The following is a 13202-nucleotide window of genomic DNA, read 5'->3' on the forward strand; positions in this document are numbered from 1 at the left end:
GTAATGTTGACATTATTGTTGCTATGTAAATGCTATTCACAGCTGAGCATGAAATTCTCCCTTATACAATTTTTGTTTTTCCGAAAGTTAATCAACCAATTATTTTGTTTGGTTTGTACTTATCAATAATTTAATCTCTTTCCACTACCCTACAAATTTCCTTCCAAGATGTCCAGATGTATCAGGGACTCTTATCAGTGTCACCCCCACAAGTCAACCCTTCCTAGAGCCTCTGGCCTCTTTTAATCTGGACTGGTCGCTTGCTACACCTACTGCTATGACCCAGGACAGGACAACCCCTGTAGCAGTTTTCAGACACATCCAGAAGTTCTTTGACAGTCCTTCCATTGAGAGGTGAGGTCTATCTATGTAGCTTCCCCTCGAATCTGGGCTAAACTTAGTGACTCATTTGTAACCTACAGCAATGCAGAGGAAGTAATGACTTTCTCATGTATTCCAAGGGAAACGAACCTCCAAGGTTAGGTCATAAAAAGTGATGCAGGGACTTCCCTGGTGGCACAGTGGATAAGAATCCACCTGCCAATGCAGGGGACATGGGTTAGAGCCCTGGTCTGGCAAGATCTCACATGCCGCGGAGCAACTAAGCCCATGCGCCACAACTACTGAGCCTGAGTTCTAGAGCCTGCGTGCCACAACTACTGAGCCCGTGTGCCACAACTACTGAAGCCTACATGCCTATAGCCCATGCTCTGCAACAAGAGAAGGCACTGCAATGAGAAGCCCGCACACCACAACAAAGAGTAGCCCCCGCTCACCGCAACTAGAGAAAGCCCGCGCACAGCAACAAAGACACAACGCAGCCAAAGAAATAAAAATAAAATTAAATCTTAAGGGGCTTCCCTGGTGGCATGGTGGTTAAGTAAGAATCCGCCTGCCAATGCAGGGGACATGGGTTCGAGCCCTCGTCTGGGAAGATCCCACATGCCGTGGAGCAACTAAGCCCGTGTGCCACAACTACCAAGCCTGCGCTCTAGAGCCCTTGTGTCGCAACTGCTGAAGCCCAGGTGCCTAGAGCCCGTGCTCCGCAACAAGAGAGGCCACTGCAATGAGAAGCCAGTGCACTGCAACGAAGAGTAGCCCCTGCTCGCCGCAACTAGAGAAAACCTGAGCGCAGCAACAAAGACCCAACACAGCCAAAAAAAAAAAAAAGTGATGCAACCTCCCCCTTACTTGCTAGAATACTCACTTCGAAGCTCTGATCACTCACTTTGAGCTGCCTGATTACCCTGAGGTAGCCATTCTGTGAGGAAGCCCAGGCCACATGGAGAATACATGTGCATGTGCTCTGTTAGCACCCTCGACAGACAACTAACATCGACTACTCTGTGAGTGAAAATGCCTCAGAGAGTTCCAGCCCCATCTTTCAGGTTACCCCTGGTCACTGACTTTTTCCAGCTAGGTTCCAAACATCATGGAACAAGCCATTCCCATTGTGCCCTGTCAGAATTTCTGATCCAAAGAATCTACAAGCACGATAAAATTGTTGTTTTAAGTTGTTAAGCTTTGTACCAGCAGTAACTACAGAGCTCCTTAACCATTACTGACCTGGGCCTTTCCTGCATGTCTCTCCTATGCTGGATCTCTCGTTTCCCACACATCAAGCCTTCCTCTTCCTTGGTTTACTCACTTATATAGGGGAGCATGTTCCCTAAGAGTTTCCTGAGAAAGGGTGCATGGGACATACATTTTTAAAGATTTGGCAAATTTGAAAATGTTTTTATCCTTAAACTTTATAGTTTAGCTGGGTAAATAACTTAGGCACACAGTCATATGCCCAACAGATGCAAGGTGCATTTCTAAGAGACATCACTAGATACAATTCAATTTATATAACGGACAGTGGCAGACTGCGTTTCTCTTTGGGGGAGGCTTGCCCTGGGGAAACCAGCCACTGTGCTCTGAGGAAGGGAAGGGAAAGGAAAGGAACTAGCTGAGGTGGAGAAGCCTCAGGCAGAGGAACTGAGGTCTCAGCTGAAAGCCAGCACCAACCACCACACGTGTGAGTGAATGAGACTTTGGCCCCAGTCTCTCGGCTGCGGCCCCAGATATCACAGAGTAGAGATAAACTCTCCTAGCTGTGTCCTATCTGATCAGAAAGCAAACTGCTGTTGCACGCTGCCAAGTCTTGGGGGCAATGTGTTACATGGTTACAGTAACTGGAACACTGAACATATTAAAAGAGACTCCAATGAAAGTTACCCTTAAAACCATGCTGGAAGGGACCATGTTAAGTACTTTCTTTCTTTGTTTTCTTCTATCAAGTACTTTTAACCACAAATGCTGTTCTTAAGTCCCAGAACATTAATACATCTGGGCTGTATGCCTCCCACAGTATAAATATTTAGAATCCTGCAACTGGACATGCAGTCACTGCAGTGATCTGACCCTGAGACTCACTAAACTAGATGCAGAGACTTCCACAAGTAGAATGTTATTCCAAGATTCTTCAGATGACTGTGGGTGGAGGGAGCTATAGGCGTGGAATGGGAGGAGGCACTGTGGAATTAGACTGTAGTTAGAGGAATCAGCATGAAGTCATGATTTTTAAATATGTAAGCACATGGATATGGATATATGCATGTTTATGGGTACATATATATTTACATATATATAGATGGACCTCTGAAATTGTTATTTTTCCCCACCTCTATCCATTTAAAGGACTTAGAAGCAATGACATCCCAGTAGCTAGTAGCAGATCTAGTGCTTAGATCTTGGTTTCTAAATACCATTCTCCACTAAAAGGAACCAGGGCTTCTTAGAAACTGATTCCAGAACTGGGACAAAGAGAGTACAAGATTAGCCTGGAACATCTTGTGATGGCAGAATGTAAGGAAGCGCTCAAGAAACTGCTAGGTCATATCAAAAGAACACGGGAGACAATCTGTAAGGCTCCCACTGGACAAATCTGAGATAATTTCAGAAGCAGAATGAATACTGACTTTAAATAACTCATTTTAGGTTAGATTAACAAAACTTCATTAAGTAGAATGATTCTAAATAGATGTGCTCTCACCAAAAAAATGAACACTATACAATAGCCAATAGTTTACAGTACCTGGATACATATTTTGAAAAAGATGAAATGATCAATTAATCATAGGGGCTGAAAAAACCAATTACTTAACTAAAATTGACCAATCTTGTCTTTAATATATATTCTCTTGACTGGACCTACACTTATCCAAAAATTGGACACAAAATATGTTCCAAATGTCTGTTATAATATTCACATTGTGTTTGACACTCAGGTGTTTAAATGTTGTTATACCCCCAAGATCAAACTGACATCCAATAATGATTCTGCATCACAGACTAAAGCCCTTAGGTTTAAATCCTCTACACCAGGGACTTTTGACCAAAATGGGGGGAACTGAGAAATTTTTGAGGGAAATGGTGCAGACCTGGCCTAACTAAGATAAAGAACACTAATAAAGGACACTGGAAGACACAGTCTGTCACATATACTCCACAATTAATTTTGCAAGGTTTTCTGGAAAATTCATTTTAAAAATCCTGAAACTTTTTTTTTTTTTTTTCAGTACGCGGGCCTCTCACTGTTGTGGCCTCTCCCGTCGCGGAGCACAGGCTCCGGACGCGCAGACTCAGCGGCCGTGGCTCATGGGCCCAGCTGCTCTGCGGCATGTGGGATCTTCCCGGATCGGGGCACGAACCCGTGTCCCCTGCATCGGCAGGCGGACTCTCAACCACTGCGCCACCAGGGAAGCCCCTGAAACTGTTTTGATATCATTATTCAGACTGCTTAAGAACAGACTCCCAAACTGGCCTCTCTCTTACCTCCAAAATATGCAGACAAGATTCACTGTTCCCAGACTAAAGTTTTTCCTCTCCCCTCTCAGTTATAAATTCTCTTTTTGCCTTTGCTCACTGACAATAGTGTATTGGCTATTATTCGTTAAATGAGTATGCAGATCACTAATTCCTCTCTCAATGAGTCTTCCAATTCATGAGTATAATATATTCTGTAGTGTGCTGGCAAATGTTTAACGACCAGTTCTTGGGGTGGGGAGAGTCCTGACTTGGTAATATTGGCTGATTTCTGTGGTGTAAAAACCCTCAATATGGTCAATTTCAAGATACCAATGTGACATCCCTGAGCACAGAGCTGGAAAGAGATGTGCGTGATCAGCCCTCATGAGCTAGTACAATGTGGGGTACAGGCACACCTCGGAGATATGGTGGGGTCGGTTCTACATTTTCTTACTCTCCTCCCCAAATTTTATAATTTTGATGTCCTCTTTTATACCTTCATGTTTATCCTTTTGCTGTTATCATTGCTTTCACAAAATTTTTAAAATTATGACTATTTCATCTACATTTTCAAATTTCTAAGCATAAAGTTGTTCATAAACCTCTTGTTATCTTTCTAATGTCTGTAGGATCCATAATGATGTCTTTATTTCCCCTGACACTGGTAATTTTTACCTTCTCTCAGTTTGATCAGTTTTGCCAGGGACTAAGCAATTTTACTAATCTTTTCAAAGAATTAACTTTTGGCTTTGCTGATCCTACACTATATTTGTTTTCTATTTAATTAAAATGTGTTCTTGTTTTATTATTTCCTTCCTTCCAGCTTCTTTGGGCTTAGTTTGCTATTCATTTCTAATTTTTGAGATGTATACCTAGATAACTGATTTTCAGACTATTTCTTTTTTTAAATTTATTTAATTTATTTATTTACTTTTGGCTGCTTGGGTCTTTGTCACTGAGCGTGGGTTTTCTCTAGTTGCGACGAGTGGGGGCTACTCTTTGTTGTGGTGTGTGGGCTTCTCATTGTGGTGGCTTCTCTTGTTGCAGAGCACAGACTCTAGGCACGCGGGCTCAGTAGTTGTGGCACACAGGCTTAGCTGCTCCGCGGCATGTGGGATCTTCCTGGACCAGGGCTCGAAGCCGTGTCCCCTGCATTGGCAGGCGGATTCTTAACCACTGTGCCACCAGGGAAGCCCTATTTCTTTTCTAATATGTGAACATAAGTCTATACATTTTCCTCTAAGCATGTCTTTAGCTGCATCCTATAAGCTGTGATGTATCATTTAAAGATGATCATTCATTATTTTCTAATTTCCGTTATGACTTCTTTGACTCATGTATCTAGTAATGAATTGCTTAATCTCCAAATATGTGGGGGAGTTTCTAGTTATATATTCGTTATTCAGTCTACTTAGTTCAAGCTCTATATGCTTTCAGTCCTTTGAAATTTGTTAATTCCTTTATGATCCAGCACATAGACAATTTTGGTAAATGTTCCAAGTATACTTTTAAAGAAATTGTACATTGCAATTGCTCAGTACAGTGTTGTATATAACTCAATAAGATATAGTTTGTTAATTATATTGTTCAATTCTTCTGTGTGCTTACTGATATTTTTTTTTTACCTGCCCTTTAAGTTTTTGAGAAAAGAATGTGAAAATCTCATGTTTATTATTGTTTGTTTTTATTCTAGACTTGTAAAATTTTGCCTATATATATGATTTTTTTAATATAAATTTATTTATTTATTTAATTTTGTCTGTGTTGGGCCTTCGTTGCTGCACACGGGCTTTCTCTAGTTGCGGTGAGTAGGGGCTACTCTTTGTTGTGGTGTGCGTGCTTCTCATTGAGGTGGCTTCTCTTGTTGCAGAGCATGGGCTCTAGGTGTGTGGGCTTCAATAGTTGTGGCACGAGGGCTCAGTAGTTGTGGCCCATGGGCTCAACAGTGCAGCATCAGTAGTTGTGGCTCATGGGCTTAGTTACTCTGCGGCTTGTGGGATCTTCCTGGACCAGGGCTCAACCGTGTCCCCTGCATTGGCAGGCGGATTCTTAACCACTGCACCACCAGGGAAGTCCTGCTTATATATTTTGAGGCTAGGTCATTAGTGTATATAGACTTTATTTTCTTTTTTTATTAATTAATTAATTTATTTTTGGCTGCATTGGGTCTTTGTTGCTGCACACGGGCTTTCTCTAGTTGCGGTGAGCGGGAGCTACTCTCCGTTGTGGTGTGCAGACTTCTCATTGCAGTGGCTTCTCTTGTTTCGGAGCACAGGCTCTAGGCACGCAGGCTTCGGTAGTTGTGGCGCACAGGCTCATTAGTTGTGGCTTGCAAGCTCTAGAGCGCAGGCTTAGTAGTTGTGGCTCATGGGTTTAGTTGCTCCGCAGCATGTGGGATCTTCCCAGACCAGGGCTCGAACCCGTGTCCCCTGTACTGGCAGGTGGATCCTTAACCACTGTGCCACCAGGGAAGTCCCTAGATTTTAAATAGTTGTACCTTTTGGATAGATTTTTTAAAAAACTTCGATCAGTATAAAATGTCCCTCTTCTTTCTTTATTTCTACTAATGCTTCTTGACTTAATGTCTACTTTCTCTGATATTAGCATAGCCACACCAGTTTTTTACCTTTTTTTTTAAAGATTTTCTTTTTGATGTGAATCATTTTTAAAGTCTTTATTGAATTTGTTACAATATTGTTTCTGTTTTATGTTTTGGTTTTTTGGCCATGAGGCACGTGGGATCTGAGCTCCCTGATCAGCGATCAAACCCACAGCCCCTGCACTGGAAGGCGAAGTCTTAATCACTGGACTGCCAGGCAAGTCCCACCAGTTTTCTTTTGGTTAAGGTTTGTCTGATTATATCTTTTTCCATCCTTATATTTTCAATCTTTTAGTATCCTTTTTTTTTTTTTTTTTAGGAGAAAGAAATTCAGATCATTTTTTTCAAGGCTGGCAGGAACCCACAACAGTTTGTGTGTAACAGACATTACAGTGGGGATTTATATGCTTATTTTTATTTATTTTTTTATTTTTTGGAAAAATTTTTAATAAATTTATTCATTTATTTATTTTTGGCGGTGTTGGGTCTTCGTTGCTGTGCGCGGGCTTTCTCTAGTTGTGGTGAGTGCAGGCTACTCTTTGTTGAGGTGCACAGGCTTCTCATTGTCGTGGCTTGTCTTGTTGCGGAGCACAGGCTCTAGGTGTGCAGGCTTCAGTAGTTGTGGCACGTGGGCTCAGTAGTCGTGGCTTGTGGGCTCTAGAGCTCAGGCTCAGTAGTTGTGGCGCACGGGCTTAGTTGCTCCGCAGCATGTGGGATCTTCCCTGGCCAGGGTTCGAACCTGCATCCCTTGCATTGGCAGGCAGATTCTCAACCGCTGCGCCATCAGGGAAGCCCTATATCCTTATTTTTAAAGGTTATCTCACGTTAGCAGCATTTAGTTGGTTTTTGTTCTTCTACCCAGTCTGACGATCCTTCTCTCTTTTTTTTTTCGGCCACACTGCGTGGCTTGCAAGATCTTACTTCCCCAATCAGGAATTGAACCCGTGCACTTGGCAGTAAAAGCAGGGAGTCCTAACCACTGGACCACCAGGAATTCCCTGATCCTTCTTTTTTTAAAAAAAAAAATATTTATGTATGTATGTATGTATGTATTTATTTTTGGCTGCGTTGGGTCTTCATTGCTGCACGCAGGCCCTCTCTAGTTGCTACGAGCGGGGGCTACTCTTCACTGTGGTGCTCAGGCTTCTCATTGTGGTGGCTTCTCTTGTTGTGGAGTGTGGGCTCTAGGGCTCTAGGTGCATGGGCTTCAGTAGTTGTAGCACGTGGGCTCAGTAGTTGTGGCTCGTGGGCTCTAGTGCACAGGCTCAGTAGTTGTGGCGCATGGGCTTAGTTGCTCTGTGGCATGTGGGATCTTCCTGGACCAGGGCTCAAACCCGTGTTGCCTGCATTGGCAGGAGGAGTCTTAGCCACTGCATCACCAGGGAAGTCCCTCCTGATCCTTCTTTTTTAATTGAAGTACTTGGTCCATTTAATTACTTCATGTAATTATCAACAAATTTGAGTATAATATAGCTAATTCACTTTGTTATACAGCAGAAACTAATACAACATTGTAAAGCAATTATACTCCAATAAAGATGTTAAAAAATTTTTTGAGTATAAATCTACCATGTTTTTATTTTCTATTTGTACTATCCCCCATGTTCCTTTTTCATTTCTTATCTTCTACTAATCAAATATTTTTTAAAAATTCCATTTCCCCCATTACCTTATTATTTTTATATCATTTTACTATTTGAATAATGATTAGCCCAGAGATTACAACAAGCAACCTTAAATTATTAAAGTTTCCATATTAATTAGCACTTATACACTTCCAAGAGAATCCAAGGATCTTGGAACACTTTAAATCCACTTACCCCTCCCACTTTTTGGGGTATAGTTATGTTTTTAATTCTACATATATTTAAATAACATATAATTATTAATAATAACTACATTATTATTATGGTTATGTTACATTTAATATTAATTTACATGTCTTAACAAGTTTACCCTTACTGTTGCTCTTCATTCTTATATTTCTCTACTCCCATATGGTAGACTTTTCTTCTGACTGAAGAATTCCTTTGGTTCAGGTCTTCTGGTGATGAATTATTATTATCTGGTAATGAATTACTAGTTTTTGTTTGTCTGAGAATGTCTTCATTTTATCTTCTTTTTTTTTTTTTCACCACACCGTGTGGCTTGCAATATCTTAGTTCCCTGACCAGGGACTGAACCCAGGCCCTTGGCAGTGAAAGCACTGAGTCCTAACTACTGGACTCCCAGGGAATTCCTTATTTTCACTTTTAAAGAAAATTTTCACTAGGTTTAGAATTCTAGATTGAAAGTTATTTTCTCTCATCACTTTGAAGCTTCCATTCCAATATTTTCTAGCTTCTGTCATTACTGTTAGAAGGCAGTGGGTCTTTTTTCTCTAGATGCTTTAAGATCCTCCCCAAACCCTGTCTTTAGAGCAGAATTTTACTATAATGTGTAAGTATATGTATATAAGTATATGCATAAGGTACCGTTTCTTTATTTTATCCTTCTTAGGGTTGTTAGTGTTTTACTCTATGGCTTGAACTCTTCATTACTTTTGGATCATTCTCAAGTATTTTTTCTTCAAATACTGCTTCTGTGACATTGTCTCCTCTTTTTCTGGGGCTTCAATTACATAACAGACCTGTTTACTATGCCCCATATTTTTTAACGTAGTTTTCTATATTCCTTCATCTTGTTTCTCTTTATACTTCAGCCTGGATCATTTCTACTGACATATCTGCAAGTCTTCCCTTCATCTGTGTCTAATTTGCTGTTAAGCCTTCTATTGAGTACTTCATTTCAGTTCCAGAATTTTCTTTTTTTTTTGTAGATTCCTCAGGTTATTTACATACAACATTGCCATAACTGGAAGTCTCCACAGAATACATATTTTTAGTGCTTTATTTTGAGATATTAGATTTACAAGAGTTGCAGAAATAATCCAGAGAGTTCCCATAAACTCTTCATCTAGCTTCCCCTTATGTTAACATCTTAGATAACAACAGAACAATGACCAAAACTAAGAAATTAAGGTTGGTACCATATATTAACGAAAGAAAGAATTTATGTGGACTTCTCCAGTTTGTCCACTAACATCCTTTCTCTATTCCTGGATCCAATCCAGGATCTGCAGTTGCATTAGGCTGTCATATCTTCTTAGTCTCCTCCAACTTGTGACAGTTTCTCAATCTTTCCTTGTTGTCTGTGACCTTCCATGACCTTGAGCCTTTTAAAGAGTACGGGTCAGTTATTTTGTAGAATGTCTCTCTACAGTGTGTCCTTCAGTTTGAGTTCTCTGATGATTACTCATGAATGGACTGAGGTTGTGCATTATTTGTAGGAATACCACAAAAGTGATGTGCCCTTCCCGGTATATCATATCGGGGTTATATGCTATTGATGTGTCTTATTAGTGGTGATGGTAACCTTAACCACTTGGTTAAATTGGTGTCTTCCAGGATTCTCTACTGTACAGTTACTATTTTTCCTTTGTAATTGCTAAATATTTGGGGAGAGACTATGGAATTATGTTTCTGCTCACACTTCTACCCAATAATTTTAGCATCTATTAGTATGTCTTGCCTGCAGATTTTATTAGTGTGATAGTTAATGGTTAAATTTTTTTTTAGTGTGGGTTTTTTCTTATTTATTTATTTATTTATTTATTTAGGCTGTGTTGGGTCTTTGCTGCTGCGCGCAGGCTTTCTCTAGTCATGGCAAGCGGGGGCTACTCTTCATTGTGATGAGCGGGCTTCTCATTGCAGTGGCTTCTCTTGTTGTAAAGCACAGGCTCTAGGCATGCAGGCTTCAGTAGTTGCAGCATGCGGGCTCAGCAGTTGCAGCATGCGGGCCCTAGAGTGTGCAGGCTTCATAGTTGTGGCACGCAGGCTCAGTAGTTGTGGCGCACAGGATCTAGAGCACAGGCTCAGTAGTTGTGGTGCATGGGCTTAGTTGCTCCATGGCATATGGGATCTTCCCAGACCAGGGATCAAACCTGTGTCCCCTGCATTGGCAGGTGGATTCTTAACCACTGTGCCACCAGGGAAGTCCCTAATGATGATTTTTAAATTCTCATTCTTTCTACATTATTAATTAGAATTCTTTCATAACAAAGAGTTGTCCCTTTTCTCCCATTTATTTATTCAGATATTTACTTATATTAGTATGGACTCATGGATATTTACTTTATTCTTTGGGTTATAATCTAATAACATTATTATTTGTTTTGTTGCTTGAGTTGTTTCTCTTTTGGCCATTGGGAGCTCTGTGTCCTTCTGACATGCCCTCTCCCCTACTCACACACACACTCTCTCTCTTTTTCTCTCTCTCTCTAGCACTTCCTTACTTTCTGGCACCACAAGATGCTCTACATTAATTTCCTATTTTCCCTGCCTCAACCCTGGAATCAAACAGTTTTCCAATGAGCTCTGGGTTCCTTTTTTTGGAAAATAGTACTTAGAAACCAAGATCCATAGAACAGGTGTGCTAAATGCTACTAGGGTGTCATTATTTCTCTCTCTCTAGTGGATACAGCGAAGAAACATATGCATGTGTACTAACCAACACATTCACATACATCTACATTTATTCTTGTATTTATCCAACTGTGTGTATGTGTTATCCCCAACATACACACCTATATTTTTAAACCATGAATCCATATTTACACTTCCAAATACAATCTAGCACCATAGAGTTCATTCTAGCATTCCCCTTTTCCTTATATGTAACTTCTTTTTGCAACAGTGAAAAAACCTAATTCTCATTCATATTTTTTTAATTTAAAAGGTTTCATCAGGTCCAGGATCAAGATGGTGGAGTAGCTCATCAAGGACGTGAAGCTCACCTCCTCCCACAAATACATCAAAAATACATCTACACATGGAACAATTCTCACACAATATCTACTGAACACTGGCAGAAGACCTCAGACCTCTGAAAGGGCAAGAAAATCTCCACATTACCAGGTAGGACAAAAGAAAAAAGCAAAAAATAAAATAAAAGAAAAAGACAGTGAGAAGGGAATCGGAATGGGACCTGCAACCCTGGGAGGGAGTTGTGAAAGAGAAAAGATTCCTGCATGCTGGGAAGTCCCCTCACCAGCGGGGAGCTCAGCCAGGAGAGCAGGGGAGCTTCAGAGCCTTGGAGGAGAATGCAGCAACTGGTTTGCAGCAGCTAGAATGGAGAGAGGGACTTCCCTGGTGGTCCAGTGGCTAAGACTCCATGCTCCCAATGCAGGGGGACCAGGTTCTATCTCTGGTCAGGGAACTAGATCCCACATGCTGCAACTAAGAGTTCACATGCTGCAACTAGAGATCCTGCATGCCGCAACTAAAAGATCCTACGCATTGCAACTAAAGATCCCGCACTCTGCAATGAAGATCCCGTGTGCTGCAACTAAGACCAAACACAGCCAAATAAATATTTTTTTAAAAACTTAAAAAACATAAAACAAAAGCCATAAAGAAAGATAAAGAAGGACTCTATATAATGACAAAAGGATCAATACAAGAAGAGGATTTTATACTTGTCAACATATATGCACCTAATATAGGAGCACCCAAATATATAAAACAGATACTAACAGACAGGGAGAAACTGACAGGAATACAATAATAGTAGGAGACTAACACCCTACTCACATCAATGGACAGATCTAGACAGAAAATCAATAAGGCAACAGAGATCCCAAATGATACAATAGAACAGATAGACTTAATTGATATTTTCAGGACATTACATCCAAAAAAACCAGAACACACTGTTTTCAAGTGCACATGAAACATTCTCTAGGACTTACCACATACTAGGGCACAAAACTAACCTCAACAAATTTAAAAGTATAAAAATTACCTCAAGCATCTTTTCTGACCACAATGGCATGAAACTAGAAATCAACCACAGAAAAAGAAAGGAGAAAAAAACAATTACATGGGGACGGAACAACATGCTACTAAAGAACCAATGGATCAACGATGAAACCAAAGAGAAAATTTAAAAATGCCTTGAGACAAATGACAATGCAAACACAACCATACAAAATCTGTGGGATGCAGCAAAAGTGGTTCTTAGAGGGACATGCATAGCAACATAGTTCTTCCTTCCAAAACAAGAAAAATCTCAAATAACCTAAACTACCACTTAAAAGAATTAGAAAAAGAATTTAAAAAAAACTAAAGTCAGCAGAAGGAAGGAAATAATAAAGACCAGAGAGGAAATAAATAAAATAGAGATTAAAAAAATAATAGAAAAAATCAATAAAACTAAGAGCTGGTTCTTTGAAAGGGTAAACAAGATTGACAAACCTCTGGCCAGGCTCACCAAGAGAAAAAGAGAGAGAACACAAATAAACAAAATAATAAATGAAAAAGGAGACATAACAACTGATAGTGCAGAAATACAAAAAACTGTAAGGGAATACTATCAACAATTATATGCCAACACATTCAACAACCTAGAAGAAATGGACAAGGTTCTAGAAACATAAAGCCCACCAAAACTGAATCAAGAAGAAATAGATTATTTGAACAGACTAATCACTAGAGGTGAAATAGAATCTGTAATTTAAAAATTCCCTACAAACAAAAGTGCAGGACCAGAATTCTACCAAACATACAAAGAACTCATATCAGTCCTTCTTAAACTCTTCCAAAAAACCGAAGAGGAGGGAACACTCCCAAAGATATTCTATGAAGCCACCATCACCCTGATACCCAAACCAAAGACACCACCAAAAAAGAAAATTACAGGCCAATATCTTTGATGAATATAGATGCGAAAATTCTCAAAAAATATTAGCAAATATTAGCAAATATTAGCAAAC

General features: G+C 40.1%; 1 protein-coding gene across 10 annotated transcripts in view; it reads right to left on the reverse strand.

The window, feature by feature from the left end:
• The window catches only part of DLEC1 (DLEC1 cilia and flagella associated protein), a 106750-nt gene that overhangs the window by 45611 nt on the left and 47937 nt on the right, over positions 1–13202 (reverse strand). The gene's annotated exons all lie outside the window — the stretch shown is intronic.

This window comes from Globicephala melas, chromosome 11 (genome assembly GCF_963455315.2).
Source record: "Globicephala melas chromosome 11, mGloMel1.2, whole genome shotgun sequence".
NCBI lineage: Eukaryota > Metazoa > Chordata > Mammalia > Artiodactyla > Delphinidae > Globicephala > Globicephala melas.